General features: G+C 36.6%; 1 pseudogene; it reads right to left on the reverse strand.

Annotated features, from left to right (window-relative positions):
- Positions 1 to 3,165: 3,165 nt before the first annotated feature.
- LOC140507992 (alpha-enolase pseudogene) lies at positions 3,166 to 18,615 on the reverse strand (annotated as a pseudogene).
- Between the last annotated feature and the right edge of the window lie 287 nt (positions 18,616 to 18,902).

Here is an 18,902-nt window from a genome sequence, read left to right on the forward strand (position 1 = left end):
CCCAGGAAAATCACTTTACTCTGTTTAACCCAGTTTCCTCATCTGTAAAATGAGCTGGAGAAGGAAATGGCAAACTACTGCAGGATCTTTGCCAAGAAACCCCAAATGTAGTCATGGAGAGTTAGACACAACTGAAAGGACTGAACAAAGCTTGCTTTGTCAATATTGTTTGCATGTTGTCTTTGAGGTAAGGGACTGTCTTTTGCCTCTTTTTGTATCTACAGCACTTGACATAATGCTTGGCTCATAGTATGTGCTTCATAAATAAATATTGATTAATTGATTTCAGTGCGCAATTTCACATAGGTGGAGTTAGAAGTACCAGAGGAAGCCTTTATGGTTCATTTAATGTAACATAAGGTAGTGCTAATTATTGTGAAGTTTTTTGTGTGTGTATTAAAACTGAACAGTATTTGTATGCAATGCTTAAAGTAGTCATGAATTGAAGAAGCAAACCCTCTTGAGATATAGTCTACGATGCTACTTAAAGCTACTAGGTATATGTGATGTATGTGTGTGTGTGTGTGTTATGTGTGGCGTGTATGTGTGTATGTATATGTGTGTATATGTATGTGTATACATGTGTCTATATACAAGTATAATGCTTTTGGTAAGCATGAACAATTCAGATGCAGTTTTAAAGGTAAGGAACCCAATTATGTTCTTTAATTTAATTCCAAATCCAATTTAAAACTGATTCTATACTTCTCTCAAAGTATAGAATGTTATTACATATAGAAATTATTATATATCTCTTTAATATTTTCAAAATATTTTCCTCACAAAAGCAATAGGAGGCAAACCAAAGACAGAATAGATTATAAATGATACAAATGATTTTAACTATGTAAAATTTAAAAGTTTTGCATGAATAAATTTTGTGAAGACAGAATTGGAATAAAAACAATAGAGTAGATATTCACTAGATACAGGGAATTCAAAAATGTATAACACAAAGTCATTCCCCAGTAGGTAAATGATCAAAGGATATGAACAGCTTTCAAAAGATTTACAACTATAGTGGTCACATGAAAACTTGCCGTAAGTAAATAATAATAGTAAGAGATATGCAAATTAAAACAAATCTGAATTTTTTTCTCATGCTTTGCAAATTGTCAACGAGGAAAAAAGATAGAATCAATTTGCAAGGGCTGTGAGAAGACAGGTGTCTCAGTGCATTATTAATGGAAGCTTTGAACTAGTCTGATGGCTCTGGATTTCAGTCTTCAATACATGAAAAGTGACTGAGCTGTTCATAACCTATGCTGAGCAAAGACATCAAAGACAAAAATCCAATATATAACAGAATATTCATAGTAACAATTTTTGTGTTAGCAAAGAACTAAGAACAAAGTGAGTCCCAAGACTGGGAAAAATTGAAAAAAAAAACCCTATAATCCATTAGTGTAATGAGTTACTATTGTGCAGTAAGAAATGATGAATATCAATGATGAGAAATTTGAAAAGATGTGATAAAATTTGCATGAAAAGATATAGAGCAAATCAAGTAGAGTCATCATAACTCTATAAACAATAATTATAGCAGTATAAAGGAAAATAATATTAAAAGGAAGTGGACCTCTTAGTCATGGAAAATCCAGTGAAGGTCCCAGAGGAGTATAATGAAACATACTACTTTTTTAATGGCAGAGAGAGATGGTGACACTATTTGGACAGTACATATTGTGTACTGACATTGAAAATTTTAATTTAATTGTTTTTCTCTGTCACAAGAGGGTGGATAATGTAAAGAGAAAAGGCATCGGTAAAACATGTCTGTTGTTTCAAGAATGCTAGTAGACAGAGGCAGGAAACACAAAAATAATGTAATCTGTAGTGACACCCAAGCTGCATCTTATGGAGAATGGTTACACTGGATTCAGGGTCTTTTGTGAGTCTATGCTCTTAAATTTAGAGTCCCTATCAGTGCATTCGTAGTAGGTACCCATCTAGTTTTTGACCAAATGAAACTGTTTTTTCTAGTTACCAGTAATGTCTCCATTGCCAAAATCGATGATCTTTAAGCTGTATGGAAAGAAAAGCTTTCAATGAATAGAAGTATAGTTGGGGATGGGGTGAGGAGGGAAGAAAACCATGTCAACATCCTCACCATCCTTTCTACTTCTGGTTTTGGCCCAAAAAGTTTTCAGAAAGCCTACAGAAAATGAGCTTACATACTAAAATAATTATTTAATTAGAAATATCTATAGAATCATGTGATTTTGGTTGTTTTTGTATTTTGTATTGCTTTTAGTTTTCCTAATATTTAATTAGGCAACTATTCATTCTTTTCATTTGAAATGTATATTTATAGACAAAATAGGATCCATTAACTTCTTATTTTTCTTTTTCATTGTGAATTTACCTTTTTTGATAGTGGTAATTACATTTTCTTCTTTTTTTAAAATCAACTTAGGTACTAGATTAATTATTTCAAAATGAGTGATTGGATTTTTTTCAGTGGATTACTGAATATTTGGGCTCATGGGGCTGTATCACAAGTAAATGGCTCCACACATCAAGACCAGAGTTGAGGTGAGAACAGGTCACTCTAACCCAGTCACAAGATGATAAGGTTCTTCCAATGGAGAGCCAGATGATCATGTAGTCTAGTGTAAGACAGTTTCAGCAAAGTGGTGAAAACATCACAGAAAGGTGGGAGAGAAAAGTTAAGCAGCAGAGACCTCTGCACCCAAAACAAAACTGCTCTAGTACTTGGTACTGTTCATTCTTAGGACTGGAACAGACTTCTACAGAGGTGACTGGTACCTGAGAGCTCTTAAAAGCTTACTTGACCTGAGAGTTTCTGAACTTCCAGCAAATTTAGCCTTGTCACTTAGTTCTCCTTCAGTTCTGGGAAGCTTGTTGTATTTGGCTAGATGTTCAGATCAGCAGGAGGCACCAGTCATGATCTACCTAATGCAGAGACCCACCACCAGGTCTGCAATGAAGGTCTCCCCAGAACGATGGGAAGCCATTACTCCTTACCCATTGGACTGAACCAGGTTCTATGCCTGGAGAGATTCAGTCATGGAGCCGCTCTCGTTCATTTGAGTTGCAGGCTTTCTCATTCGCAGGCTTTTCAATGCACTTGGGATTGGTCACCATGAGCTCATCTCCTACCACCTGGATGCCTGCAGTAGCAGTGAAATTCTTCCAAGCTTCCTAATCATCCTGGGCAAAGGGATCTTCAGTAGACACCACTGGATAATCCTGGATGAAACTCTTGTAGAGGTCCCCAAGCTCAGAAGGGAAGATGTTTCTGCTGGAATCATCAGGAGACTTGAAGTTCAAGTCATATTTCCCAGAAGAATTCAGAGGCAGCAACATCCATGCCACTTATGACCTTATGAGTATAGCCAGCCTTACCAATAGCATTCTTTAGCACGTCCAGAGCTTCTTTATTCTCCAAGATGTTAGGAGCAAAGCAGCCCTCATCTCCTACGTTGGTGGTGTCCTGTCCATACTTCTGCATAATCACACCCTTCAGGTTGTGATAGACCTCAGCACCAATGTGCATGGCCTCCTTAAAGTTTGTTGCTTCAACAGGGAGAATCATGAACTGCTGCATGGTCAAATGGTTACCAGCATGGGATTCACCATTGATCACACTGAAGGCTGGAACTGTCAGGATAACTTCACCATTGCCTGCAAGATATATGGCTTATAGGGAGACACCTTTCTCAGCAGCTCTGGCCTTACAAATAGCCAGAGAAACTCCCAATATGGCATTTGCATCAAATTTAGGTTGATGCTCTGTGTCGTTCATCTCTATCATCAGTTTGTCCATCTCCTGCTCTACAACATTCAATTTCTTGCTAATCAGGGTCAGAGCAATAGTTTTATTGGTGTGCTCAACTGCTTCTGAGACACCTTTCACCATGTAGTGGGGCTTATCATTGTCTTGGAGCTCCAGGGCTTCATGGATACCAGTAGAAGAGCCACTGGGCACAGAAACTCAGAATTGACCTTTCTCAGTGGGGTTTCCATGAGAGTTGAAGATCTCTCTTGCCTGGATCTTGTAAATAGACATGTTGAGTTTACGGATACAGCTTCCTCCACTGAGCTCAGAGAACAGAGGCTGAGGGGTCTACCCACACAAAGAGGGAAAGTTAAATGGGCAAGTTCATCCCAGGGAACCATTCCTTCTCCTCCAGTGGCGCCTCCTCCTTTCCCTCTGGCTCTGGATTTATTTATTAATTCAATGGCATTTCACTTTTCATTTTGTTCTTTAATTTTCTAGGTTTCTGTTTTGGTGTTTAATTGGGGAAGAATATTAATGTGTTGCTCTCTAGTTGCGTACTCAAGTTCTTGATCAGCTCTTTTCTCTTTTTCATTGTTGAAAGTGGTTAGAGAGAGAAATTTTCTTGAAGCACTGCTTTGACTTTCTCCCCCCAAAAGGTCAGCAAGTTTTCTCATGGTTGTCATTTGATTTTAGGAAATTGTTGAGGGCTTCTGTCATTTATTCCTTTAACGCAACCAGTTTTAATGTTATTTATGTTATTTTAATGTTATTTAGTGTCCAATTAATTTTAATATTTTCTTTAGAAAAATGAATAAATCTTGGTTCTATCATAGTGTATAAAATAAGGAATTAATAGTTCTGATTTTCTATATTTGCTTGTGAGATTTTTATGCTCTAATACATGGTTGACTTTTGTAAAGTTGGCATAAATAGCACAGAAATTTGTAATCTTATTTATATCCCTATTTTATGGTCTCCAGAGTCCTATAAATAAATATATATATGCATATATATATTTATAGATACATATATACACACATATACACATATATATACATACACACATATATGTATATATATATATACATTTTTTTCTGAAATTTCATTCAGATCCTTCATTTCTTTTTTTGTTTTTTGTATGATTACTTCAACTCTAAGAGGGTTAGAATGAGGTTCTCCCCTATTAGAGTTTTTTATTGATTTCCCCCTGTGACTCATTTAACTTTTCCTTTAACTATTTCGATGCTATGCCATTTGGACCTAATGCCATCCTACCCCATTGTGCCTCCAGATATGCTTCCCACTTAAAATTGAAAGCAGCCTGGAATAAAGTGTCAATATATCCTGTTTTGCATCCTGATTCCAAGACCTTGCTTAATCACAATATTGTGGGTTCAATGGACAAACAGGTAGAAAGTAAGATTTGCCGCAGATCTCTAGAAACAACTATTCTATCCAGTCTCCTCTCCTGCCCTATGAAACACTGCTCTCTCCCTGAATGGTAAGACTGTACCAGAGCTGGGGAGCCACCCTCACTAGCAAACTCAGTGAACCTTGCAAATGTTTAAAAGTTCTGTTCCATTTATTTGGTTATTCCCATATCCCTTTAGACTGTATATGTTTAGTATTGATATTAATTCATTTTCTATGCTACCTATCAGCACAATATAGTTTTCCTGTTTGTCTCCATTAATTTTAATATTTAAAATTTAATTATCTGTTTTTGTATCTTTTAATTATTTTCTGTTGTTGCTGTTTCTTTGGCTAAGATTATAATGTCTTTTCCTACCCTACTCTTCAACTGATGCATGTGAGATATAACTCATTCAGACTTGGGAGGGGTGAAGATAAAAGATAAGTTTATTGTGCCTGCCTCTAGTGGCAGGTGTTTTGTAAAATAGACACACCCCATAGAAACAAAAGGAAGATTTAAAAACCTATGTGGACTCAGTATTTCTCCCTTGTCTCCCCATTGGCTGGGTAATACAGGGAATGCAACTTTCTGTTATGCCCATTACACAGTTCCCCTTTATATGTGTCCCCCCACCCCAACCACTTTATACATTGAATGGCCATTAAAATGAACTTTTAGTCCTCCCAGAGGAGAATGCACATTCATGAGCTTATCATACATGAGTATTCCAAGCAAAATTTAACTTTTACTCTATTTAATAGACTTCTAGCCTCAAAACAAGATAAAAACCTGTTGGATCCTGCTTTGTCCATTTTCTTCTGTGTAAGACATAACTCATTTTTTAGTCTCCCATTCTGTTGATTGTTATTCTGAATTTATGGAAGGAAACTTCTCCATTATATTTCTCAATTTCCCCCTTCTCCAAGAATATAATCTAGTACTATACTATGCTGATAGTGTCCCTATTTCAGTGTCTCATCCTTGATAGCCATAGGCAGAGAAATTTACTTAGATAGGCTAATTAACCAGATGAGTAAAAATGTTTAATCAACATCCCCCACTGCTTTTCTTCTACAATCATTTTTTTCCCTCTGTATTTGCTGCAAGTCAAAAAACTTTCTGGCATGTATGGATCCCTAGATTTCCCAAGTCATGTAATATATTATTTCTGTAGAAACAAAAGTTTTAATCATTCCTCACATGAATAATAGATTTTCTGTCAAACTTTTATTTTAACTCTGCGTGCATCTTCCTACTTCAACTGTGTTTCTTGCAAACAACATATTATTGATTTCTATTTTCATTCTACTGTCCTTTTCTATTTTATTTGTGTTCATGCCTTTCACATTTACAGTTATAATTATTCATGTTGTATTTTTCTCTTGGTTTCTTATCCCCTGTTTATAAAGAAAAAAAGAGGATAACGAAAAAGGAGTGGGTTTAGGACCAATGCTCTAGGTTTGATGTAAGCTATGTCTGCCCCGCTGGACATATTTTTTCCCCCTAATCCAGTAACTCAATAACATGTTCTTGTCTTTTCTTAGGGGCCTCTCAAGTTAGAGTTTATTTTTTTAGGAATAATACCTCCCTAAATCTAGTCTCCCTTTACCTCCTCTTTCACTGTTGAGTAAGATGCAATTCTATACCAACTGTGTGTGTGTATCCTTTACTCCACTGACCAGTTTAGTTGGCAGTGTTAGCTGCTTTCCCTCCCTCTTCATCCTTTTCTGTATAGATTTCTAGTTGTGCACCTCAATTATGTGAAACCATTTTCCCCATCCTTCCTCTCCCTTTACTGACAGGGTATTCCTCTTCCCCTTATTTTCCATTCTTCTTTTAAGAAAATCAAAACATAATAGAAGCCTAGACCCTGTGTTTAAGTTATTGATGATAGATGTCTGAGGGGAGAGTCAGTCAAAATACATCTATTGAAGGCCTACTATGTACTAGGTACTCTGCTAAATACTTGGGTTATAAAGAATGGCAAGACAATCCCTGCCCTTGAGGACTACTTCTTGTAAGATAATACGAAATAATAAATTGAGGAAAGATACTAGAATTGAGAGGGGTTAGGAAAGTTTTCTTGCAGAAGGTAGGATTTTGCTAGGTTGGAGGAATTCAGGAAAGCCAGGATGTGGAGAAAAGGAGAGGAAACATTCCAGGAATGGGAGACATCCATTGGAAATGTCCAAATTCTCTTTTCTCCTCTAGTTTATGGCTGCCAGGGATCCTCTTGGCTTTCATCTGGAGTTAGATTCAGAGCTGTAAATCCTAATCCAGGGAGAGTAGGACCAGAGGCAGAGACACGCACGTGACAAAGAGGACAGATCGTCTGGTTTCACAGCATTCAGGGAACATAGAGCCTCTGTGTGCTGTTTAACAACTTCATTTTGCCTCTTTACTCTACTCACAGCTACATCTTTGAGAAAGGGTAAAGACTCTGCCTTTTGGGTCCTCTACCCTTCCCCAATAGGGGAGAGCACTGAAGATGAGGGAAGGGTACCTGTACTCCAGCCTGCCAGGGCTGGCTCCTTATCAAAAGGTCTTTTCCAATCACTTGTCACTGTTTACCAGGTAAAATAATCAGTGAGAAAAGTTCCCTTCAGTCCTATTGGCAGAGTCTATCTTGGTCTTTCTTAGCCTTTAACATTATTGTCTATACACAGATCACCTATCATCATACTGCAAAGGAATAGCTTTGTTTGGAAGCCAGCTTTTCCATTCACCACTCAACTTGAATATCCACTCTTGGAACACATACTTCTGCCTCCTGACATGTACCACTATGCCTATTCAAGATAAAGGGCACACACCAGTTTGTCTATATACCATCGGGATTTTTATCGCCACATTTTGTAACAATTAAAGACTCAAGATCTGGTTTCCCAGATCCCTTGACCTACATTCTGTGGCATATCCTCTCCTTGTTTTCTTTGTACATAAGGACAAGCAAAAAGATATAATTAATCCTATTTGAAACCCCTGAAGCCAATAACAGACTAGCAGAATATATATAGTCTTTCCTTCTCAACCCTGAAACACACCAAAGTATTCTGAATGACTCATACTGAAAGACCTACTTGCCCCAAAACAGTTATCTATTTCTCAACTGTTAACTATGAGCAATAAAGCCTTTTATTTCCTTTCATCCTAAATAACAATAAAGATGATGAAGAATGAGGAGAAGAAAGAGGAAAAGGAGGAGGGAGAGGAAGAATCAAAAGAAGGCAGGAAGAAAGGGGGAAAATGCCTGGATTTGGAAGATAGATTGCTTTGTGTGGAGAGCAGCAAAGATACTAGTGGCACTGAATGAGAAATACATAGGAAGGGAGTGGTGTAAGTTGTGAGAAGATTAGAAAGGTAGGGAGAGATGTCTAGGTTATGAATGATTAAATGACAGCAGATTTTATAGTTAATCCTGGAGGTGATAAAAAGCCACTAAAATTTATTGAATAGAGGGATGGAATGGCTGAAAATTTTTTAGGAAAAAAATACTTTAGTGGGTGAATGGAATATGGATTGAAGTGGGGAGAGAATTATGGCTGACACATCAACCATCAGGTTATTGCAGTAGTTCAGGCTGAGGAAATGAATGCTTACCCCAAGAAGGTGGTAGTAGCAGAGGAAAGAAAGAGGTATATTTGAGAGATACTACAAAGGTGAAATCAACAGACTGTGGCAACAGATTGAATCTAGAGGGAGGTGGTGTGGTTGTGGTGGTATGAGAGATAGTAAGGAATCCTTCTACATTCTGAGCCTGAGGGACTAAGAAAAGAGTGTTGCTCTCAACAAGAATAGGAAAACTTATAAGAGGGCATAGTATAGGGGAAAAATAATGAGTCTGATTTTGGACGTACTGAGTTTATGATCTCTATTAGACATCCAGTTCTAGGTCAATAGAGAGGTTAGAGTAGGATATGTAGATGTGAGAACCATCAGTATAGAGATGGTAATTAAAACCTTGTAAGCTGATGAAATCATCAAGTGAAACAATATAGAAGAAGGCCTAGGACAGGACCCTGTGGGGGCACCCAGGAGTAACTGGTGTGGCCTGAATGAAGATAGACCAAAGGAGCCTGAGGAGGAATGATCAAAGAGATAGGAAGATAACTACGAGATATTGATGGTGTAAAAACCTAGAGAGAAGAGAATATCAAGGATAAGAGAGTGATAAACAGTGTTGACAGCTACAGATGGTAAAGAAGGATGAGAATTAAGAAAAGACCACTTTATTTAGCAATTAAGAGATTATTAGTTCCTTCAGAGGGAGCAGTTTCTGTTGAGTAATGAGGTGAGCAACCAGATTGTAGAGAGTTAAGAAGAGAAGTAGAGGAAATTATTATAGATACCTTTCTCAAGGTTTGCCACACAAGTCACTGGAGATGTGGGATGATATCAGGGATGAATAGGTCAAGTGAGAATTATTTGTTACTGGGAAAAACAGAGATATGTTTGTATGTAAATAGGGAATAGCCAATAGACAGGAGAGATTAAAGATAAGTGAGAATCCATCCTAAACTATCTCTATAAATTAAAGTGGGCAGTCTGCTAGAGGAATTATACTAGAATGGGATCTCTATCTGCACATGATTTGCAGTGTAGAGGGTTTTGCCTTGGTAAAGAGAAGCAACCCCTCATCATGTGAGAAAGGGATGAAGGAGGAGGAGGTGGCAGAAGGTATCTGGGTGATGTAAAATAAGTAGGATAGTAGAGGAAATTTTCAGTGAATAACCTCAATTTTTGCAGTAAAATATGAGGCATTTATCTCAGCTGAGGTGATGCAAGGAAAAGGAACCATGCAAGGTTTGAGGAAAGATGAAAAAGTTTAGAAGAGCTGCTATGGTGAGTGGAATTGTGAGTTCATTATGGAGGTGTGAAACTGAAGGTCCAGTTAATGTTATGAAATGTAGATTTGTTGTGAGCTCAAGATAGTTGTGTAATTTTCTCCACCTACTTTCAGAATCAAGTAAGAAGTGAAGACAGCAGATGATGAGAATGATCCAAGGCTGCGGGTTGACAAGACACATTATCTTCTCCATATATTGCAATATAAGCAGTTTATTCTTTAGCCCCTCATCATCACATTGTCATATTTATCTTTTTCTATTTCTCTTGTTTCTTTCTATACAGCTTTCTACATTGATCCTTCATCAGAAATGATTAAAAGTTATCTATTTTATTAAAGATTCTTTTTTTTTATCTTTAGAATTGTATTCAGTTTTTTCCCAGATAAGTATTCTTGGTTATGAACCTTCTGGAAATATTGTATTCCAAGTTATCCATTCCTTTATGTCATAGCAGCTAGATCATTTAGAGTTCTGACTGTAGTTGCTCAGTAATTGAATTCTTTCAGAATTATTTTTACTGTTGTGCTTTGTTTTCTCATTCTTCTAGCCTTCTTCTTGACCATATACTTTAAATTTGGGATGTGTGTTGAATACTTTTAGAAGTAATGAACATCTGGGCTAAGTGTGTATATTTTTGTGTTCTTCCACTGCTTTTGGAGGGAAGTTGTTGCTCAGTCATCTCCAACTCTTTGTGACACCATATGGGGTTTTCTTGGAAAAGATTCTGGAGTGGGAGGACTTTTGGGAGCCAAGATGGTGGAATAAGTAGTACATAGCTATAACTCTTCCACATTCCACTGCAAACAACCACAAAATATCACAGCAAAAAATATTCTGGAACAGCAGAACCAGCAAAAAGATGGGGTGAAAAAGTCATTTATCCCAAGAAACTTAAAGTATTGGCAGGAAAGGTCTGTCTCACTTAGGTAAAAAAGGAGCACAGTCCAGGACAGAAGCATGCTGGCAAGCCAGCAGCAAGCCCCAGCTCAGCACAAAAGCAAGAGATCCTGAGTTCCAGTGGAGCAGGCAAGAGCCAATACCAGGAAACCCCACCTCCCATGTGCCTCAGCATAGCCAGGGGAACAGACAGACTCAGTTGATATCTATTCCTTCATCAGGTCACGATATTCTATATGGGACTGCAGCTACTTTTTGCCCTGGTGCCTTGGTCATCTTTCAGTACCCATACACTGAGATTCTCTACATAACAGGCTTGTTAGATCCAGTCTTTAGTGTCTGCAAACCTTTCTTGAATGCCTCCCTGTGCTGACCTGGATTGGAAATATCACTTAACTTCGTTTTGGGGGGGGAACTTGGCTGTCCTTCTTTCTGTTACTCTGCCATATTCCTTCCCCACCCATAAATACTACAAATTATTATTGACAAAGTGCTTCATATGAGTTGTCCCATTCCATCTTCAAAACAGCTATGAAGTAAGTATTAACATTATCCTCATTTTATAGATGAAGGAACGGAGACTGAGAGAAATTGACTTTTCCAGTGTCTGAAGTGGAATTTGCACCTTGAACTTCCTGACCCTGGGAATAGTATCCTACTATGTCTCCTTGCTTGTACCCATGCTTTGGGACAACTAGATGGTGCAGTGGATAGAGCACCAGTGCAGAAGTCAGGAGGACCTGAGTTCAAATTTCACCTCAGACACTTAACACTCACTAGCTGTGTTAACCCCAGTTCTCTCATCCTGGTTCATCTCCAGTCATCCTGATGAATATCTAGTCATTGGATTCAGATGGCTCTGCAGGAGAAGTGAGGCTGGTGACCTGCCCAGCCCTCCCTCACTCAAAACAAAAGTCAAGTGCAAGTCGTGTCCTTATTTCTCTGATAGCATGATCTTCTTCAGCAACTAAAGATGAACACACACCCATGCTTTATTCTTGATTACATCTTTTATATATTATGTGTCCCCAGAACATTGGACTAGTTACTTTTCTCTAACTGCCCTTAAATCTTAGTGTCATCTACCCTTTTCAATTATCTAGCATTTTTTTAACTGTGCTCATGGTGTATATCAATTCAAAGAAAACAGGATCCTGAAGGATAAGGATTATTTTCCTTTCCTTTTTATTTCTACTTCTGCAATACTCACACAATAGGATGTTTAACAATTGCTGGTTGACTTGATCTAGTAAGGACTATTTTCTAAGCATACTCTGAGTATTTTACCTGTGAAGGAGATTTTGTTAAACTCAAGTAAGTATAAGACTTTGCAGATTTTTACTATTGGATTGTAGCTTCAGTTTGTCCTTCAGTCTGTCAATTTCACCTGTTTATATTTCTGAAAGTCTTGACCCTGTCATTCAGTGACAGCTATCATTTTCATACTTTTTTAGCCATGAATTCTGGAAGCATGCCAATAGAATCTTCATTAAAAAATGATGAAGGATGTGATAATAGCATAAGGCTAAGGGATAGATCCCTGAGATACTCCTCTAGAGATCCTCCTCTGAAGTTGTCATTAAACCATTATTTAGGTCTTAGATCTTATTATTCATCCAATTCTGCATCCACTGTCTGCTCAGTTATACTAGTCTAATCTACCTTATTTCATCTTGTTTACAAAGATAGCATGAGAGACTTTCTCAAATGCTTTGCTGAAATACTGATACAATATTGAGTTATAATTATCCTGTCAAAAAGTAAAATAAGGTTTGTCTTCTGAATGAAGTCATTCTTGATCTTAATGATTATCACTTTCCTTTCCAAATATCCTCTCTTTAATAGTACAGTCAATAAATTTCCCAGAAATCAAAGTCATGTGCCTATAGTTTGTGAACTCCAACTTCTTCCAGTTTTTGATTAGGAACATATTTGCCTATGAGTTTTGAAGGATGTTTTTTGGGGTTTTTTTTCTTTGTCTTCCATAGATCACTGATGATAACTTAGCACAGTGCCTGGCACATAATACGTACTTAATAAATAATTATTGACTGAACTGCCAAAATCAAATCTGTTGCTGTTTCAGTACCCTGCATGTAGTTTGTCTGTTCCAGTTGACTTGAATAAATCAAGGACACCTGATGTGACCTGCTACTACCTCACTCTCAAATTGTTTTCATAGATAATTTTATTTAACAGAGAAAATAACTGATTTGTTCTCTCTTCCATCTGCACTATTATATCCCTACCTAGTTCAAGCAGTGACTGCTGGGGATGGAAGCTCAATTCCATGTGGACAGTCTCGGGCGGGTAAAGGTGGGAACTTCTAAGTCTTAGAGTTCTCACGAGGCCCCCCATAATAACAACAGGGAATCGAGGAGGAGACCGAGCTATCTCGTGTATTTCCGCCTCTTCCCGTAAGATACATGATGGGAGGAGCATCCCTGCTCTCGAGGCTGTCCCGGATCTGGGCACACCTATTGTTACCTAACAGGCTCGGTATTGACGTGTAAACTACGCGACGGGAGAGCTTAAGTAGGGTCAGGAAAGCCTGAAAGTTCTCTCGGGAGGAGGGGCCACGTGTGTGGACAAGGCTCCGCATTTCCTCTTTCCTCTCTCCCCTCCCCCTCTCTCCCCACTTACACTTCTACTTCCAATCTCTTATTGTAAGATCTTTGCCTCCTTGGGAGATCTTTCTCTCTCCCTCCTAAGGAAGAATTCCCCCTGCACTTGTAACCAGAACCCTGAAATAAAGCTCAACCCTTGTTCGACTCTGATAGGTCTCTTCTCTCATACAACTATCTGGTTTGGCCAGCCGAAGACCTCCGATAGAGGTAAGGTAAGACTCAGGTAGCCCACAGGCCTCTAGGCCTGGCAAGTGACTCTTTCTTTTCTTTGATTTTCTTTTTCCTAAGTGCCATGATAGTGTTTTTTAAAGCTATACTTTGTGGTCCTTTTATTCACTAACAGTCTTACCTTCTTCTGAGTTTTATTGTTCCTGACACTAAGTAAGCATTAATGTACTCTTAAAGGACTGTGGCATGGCTTTATATTCATTATTCATTACTTGTCCCTGTTTCCACCTTCCATATATTTGTTTTTTAATTTATTTTTTATAATTTTTATCTGTGACTTTCAATATTCATTTCCTTTTAAAAATTTATTTCTTAATTAGCTGCATTTTCTCTCCCTCCAACCCTGTCTTGTGGGGGAAAAAAGAAAAGAAAAACAAAGCTCAAAACAAATCTGTAAAGACAAGAAATTATATTTATAGCATGTAAAAAAAAATTATGTCTCATTCTGTAGCCTGAGTCTATCTCCTATGTGTGAGTTGGATGGTACTGAGAAATAACTCTTCTCTTAATTCAAGTGGTGTGTTACGGCTGCCAAGTATGTACTTACCATGATACAGAAATTAGAGCGGTAAAATACTAGGTTTTGTTATCATGCTCAAGCACAGGTTCAGGCCTCAGAGAAAACCTGAAGAATCATTAGGATTCTTACGAGTTTCTAATAGGAAATATTGCATCAGAGTGATAAAAATAATTCATTTGTATTTTGTGGTTTTATATATCCCCTTAAGGCTATAAAAGTTAAAAGAGAAGATAGATCCATAATCCCATGCTTCCTTCAATGTCACTGTAGTTGAAGAAACAGCCAAATAGAATAATACTGTCATATATCCCCTAAGGAAACAAACTTCATCAGATAAACTGTACAGGTAAATGAAGTCAGGTTGCAGATTAAACTACAATTAGAGGATTCTCAAATAGGTCATTGACAAGAAAGATTTACATGTCACCAAGGAGTTGAAACTTCTTGAAATTGACTTCTTATCTAAGTAATGCTTAAGGCTCTTAGGTAAATTTTTATATGCTGTGAGACAGGTTTTGGTCAGGTGAGGTTAATATTAACCAAAAGATACAGAACGAATCAAAGGAAATAAAAATTAGCATAACAGTAGCATGGTTCATCTATCTATCTATCTATCTATCTATCTATCTATCTATCTATCTATCTATCTATCTATCTATCTATCTATCTTTCTATCATCTGTCTGTCTGTCTGCCTGCCTGCCTATCTTTCTCTCTCTCTCTCTCTCTCTCTCTCTCTCTCTCTCTCTCATCTATTTAATATAGATATATTTTAAAGTTTACTGGTCCCTTATATAATTTGTTGTTTGAAATTTGAGTCTTGGCGTTTGCAACATGGGTTTTTTGTTTGCTTGTTTTTTTCCAGCAGCAATCTGTTAATTCTTTCATTTAGGACTTTGTTTTCTATATTCAGACTCTCTAGGCAGTTTCCTTGTATTATTTCTTATACCATGATGTTCAGGTTTTTTGATTTGCCATGTTCCTTAGGTTAAGATCTATGTTTCTTAAGTTGTCTCTTATCAATATGTTTTTCTTCTTTAGTTGATCATGTGTTCTTTTTAGTATTATTGCTTTTCATTTTTATTCTTACAGACTATCCATTACTTCTATTTATTTATATTCCCAATTAGTTGTTCTTTCATTTCTTTAGAAAAAACTAACTACCAAGGATTCAGGTCTTTTCTTCTGCTGGTTATTTCTGCTTTGAAGATGATAAAATATGATTTCCCAATTCTTATTTATCTCTTGAAGTATTAAGGAACATCCTGCTTTTGTTCCATGTTCTCCTGGAAATCTACAAGTTCTTCCCCATTATGAGGAGTTGATTAATTTTCCTTTGCCTTAAAATATTTATTCAGACATGTTTGAACTCATTTAGACAGCTCAGAAGAAACCTTCCTTTCACAAGTTAAGTCAATGACATTTTATGAAGTACCTACTAGGTATGAGGTACTTTGCTAAGTCCTAGGGATACAAAGAAGGGCAAAAATAGCTCCTGTCTTCAAGGAATTTACAATTTAATGAGGGAGACAACATGCAAACCACCATGTACAAACAGGTAATATGCAAAATAAATTAGCTCAATGTACCCCTTTCTCCCAAAGCAGAGAACATTTCTGTTTTCCTGCATCGCTACTGACTTTGCACAAGGAAACCAGGGAGAGTTGAGTTCCTTGCCACAGAATGGTGGGTTAAGCAAAGGAACAAGGACAATTGGCAAAGACTAAATGAACCTCAGAGCATAAGTCATTGGGTCTCATGGTGCCACCTGATAAGAATGTGAGAGTTGGTAGAGGAAGAGTACTATGTAGTACATTAGGGATTAGCCTCTCTACTGTTAATTTTTCAGGTTGTTACCTCATTAGAGTCTTAGCATTTTAGCTGATGGATATAGTCGGTAGATTTCCTCTTGTATTTGTGGAAATTAGGATTTTATAGAACAGTAGAGAGCTATACATTTCTACTTTTGTGTTACTTATCTAATCTTTTCAAATGACCATTTTGGTGTCAGAAATCTATTGAGCAAAATATGGAAGAAATAATGGATTGGCAGTCTTATGGAAAATGATTAACTACTAAGGACATATGAAGGAAGAGACTATCTGCATCGAGAGATAGAAGTGATAGAGATATGGATAAAATGATCTTACATATAAAACACATATAAATTACAAATAAATATATGTGTATGTACGTGTATACATACAGACATAGATATATTTGTGTATATATGTGTGTGTGTGTATATATATATATATATATATATATATATATATATATATATATATATATATACATATATATATGGATAGATAGATGGATAGACATTCGTGCTTAATGAGAGCCATCTCTAGTGGGGAAGGAAAAAAGGGAAAAAAGAAAGTTACATGTTAAATTTACTATATATTTAAAAGAAATAGCAAGTCATACATAATAGATTTGAAGTTTCACATACAGTCATCTTTTTATCTATTCTACTATGCTATGGAAATGCCTTTTATTTCTTTAATTCAGAAAAAAATAACATAAAAAAGAAAATAAATGATACATATGCCACATAGCACAATAAATCATTTGTCTAGGTGAAGGGATTCCTAACCTGGAAAAATCTGTGAAGGACTGTAGAGAAAAAAAGAAGTAACATAGAACTGGTGATAGATAAATGTTCCATTTTTGAAATGAAAGGAGACAGTGGAGTCTCCAAGCTATACTCTGATACATGTTGTTTATTCTTGGTGAAGCCTTAAATATATTATTAATGATAATTTGTGAGCATCTAGAAAGACAAAAAAGGAGCATTAAGAGGCAACATAGATGATCTGATGACAGTTTATGCAAGGTCAACTTCAATTCATTTTGTACAATTTGGCAGAATTCCTAGTCTGGTTGCTCAACAGAATATTGTAGAAATTTTGGCAAGTATTTAATGAAGTATCTCAAATTATTTTTGTGAATAAAAGGGCAAAATGTGTCCTACAAAATAAACTTCATGTATGTAAAACTGGTAAAATATAAGTTTCTTGAGGGGAAGGGTGATTTTTCTTGTTCTTTCTTTGAATCCCCAGTGCCAAGACAAGTTCTTTGTACATACTAAGTGCTTAAGAAACATGCTGCATGCTTTTGTCTTGTGGTTTTGTTTTTTTTTTGTGATACAGTACTTATCTGTCTTCAAGTATTTGAAGAGCTTATCATATAAGTGGTTAAATTTGCACTGTTTTATCCAGATGGAAGCAGGCAAAATTTATAGTAGTTCCAAAGAGAAAAAATTGGGATAAGAAAAGTCTTCCTAACATTTACCCAAAAATGAAATGGTCTGTCTTGGAAGTATGCAAATACTTTTTAAAAATTACAGTATAGATTATTTTAAAAAATTAACTAAAATTTGCCTCATCTCCCTTTCTTCTTCCTTAACCCAAACTTAATGAAAAAAAAGTCCTTGAAAAAATATACATAGTCAAGAAAAAAATTTCCACATTGGCCATGTCCCTATACATACTATATGGACATATCTATGCATGTATAAATGTATACACATGTCTACATATATGTATGCACATATCAGTATGTGTACATAAATATATACATTATGTGTGCTTATATGTCTCAGCTACACTTTTAGTCTATTGCTTATCGCTCAGGAGATGAATAGGATGTTTCATCATTAGGCCTCTTTAATTTTTTTTGTCATTGTACTGCTGAATATTCTAAAGTCTTTCAAAGTTATTTTGATTAATATTGTTCTTTTTATAATAATTGTTCTGCTGACTTTACTTTTTCACTCTGCTTGTTCATACAAATCTTTGAGGTTTTTTTTTAAATTGTTCCTTTGTCATTTCTTATACCACCATAGTATTCTTCACATTCATGTACCATAACTTGTCCAATTATTCCCCAATTGATGGGCATTCCCTCATTTTCCAATTCTATTCCAATCTACTTCCAAAAAGAACTGCTGTATTTTTTTACATAGGGGTCCTTTACCTCTAAATTTTTGATTTTCATGGAATTATTAATCTAATGATGTTCCTGATGAGTTAAAGTGTAAGCACAGTTTCATAGCTTTTGGGGTGTAGTTCCAAATTGCTTTCCAGAATGGCTAGATTGTTTCCTGTCTCCTGCCTCTATCATTCTCCTGTATTTCTATATCCTTTATCACCTCTGTCACATCTCCTTCTTTGAGGTTCATGCAATCCACCTCTTCTACCTAATCAAAATCCTGGTGCAGTTGTTTACAGACATCCAGATTACTTTCCTTCTTCCCTCAATGAATTCAATACCTGGATGACAATTTTTCTCTCCTTTGACTCCTGCTCTCATGCTAAGGACATTAGCATACATGATGACTCTTCCTCAAATACACTCATTCCTCAACCACCTTTCTTCCTGTGACCTACTACTACAGCACAACTTAGCCACACACAAAGATGGTGATACTCTCAATTTTGCTGTCACCCAGAAATACACACTTCCCCATTCAAGAATTCCAAAATCCCCTTTTCTGCCATATTCTATTATGCTTCTACCTATCCCCTTCTTTTCCCTTACCAAATCCTACTTTTTGTCTACAGTGTGATCCCCAATTACTTCTCTCAATTCTCTCCCAAGTCATCTCCCTACCCTTCTCT

The sequence above is a fragment of the Notamacropus eugenii genome, chromosome 5 (assembly GCF_028372415.1).
Source record: "Notamacropus eugenii isolate mMacEug1 chromosome 5, mMacEug1.pri_v2, whole genome shotgun sequence".
Lineage (NCBI taxonomy): Eukaryota > Metazoa > Chordata > Mammalia > Diprotodontia > Macropodidae > Notamacropus > Notamacropus eugenii.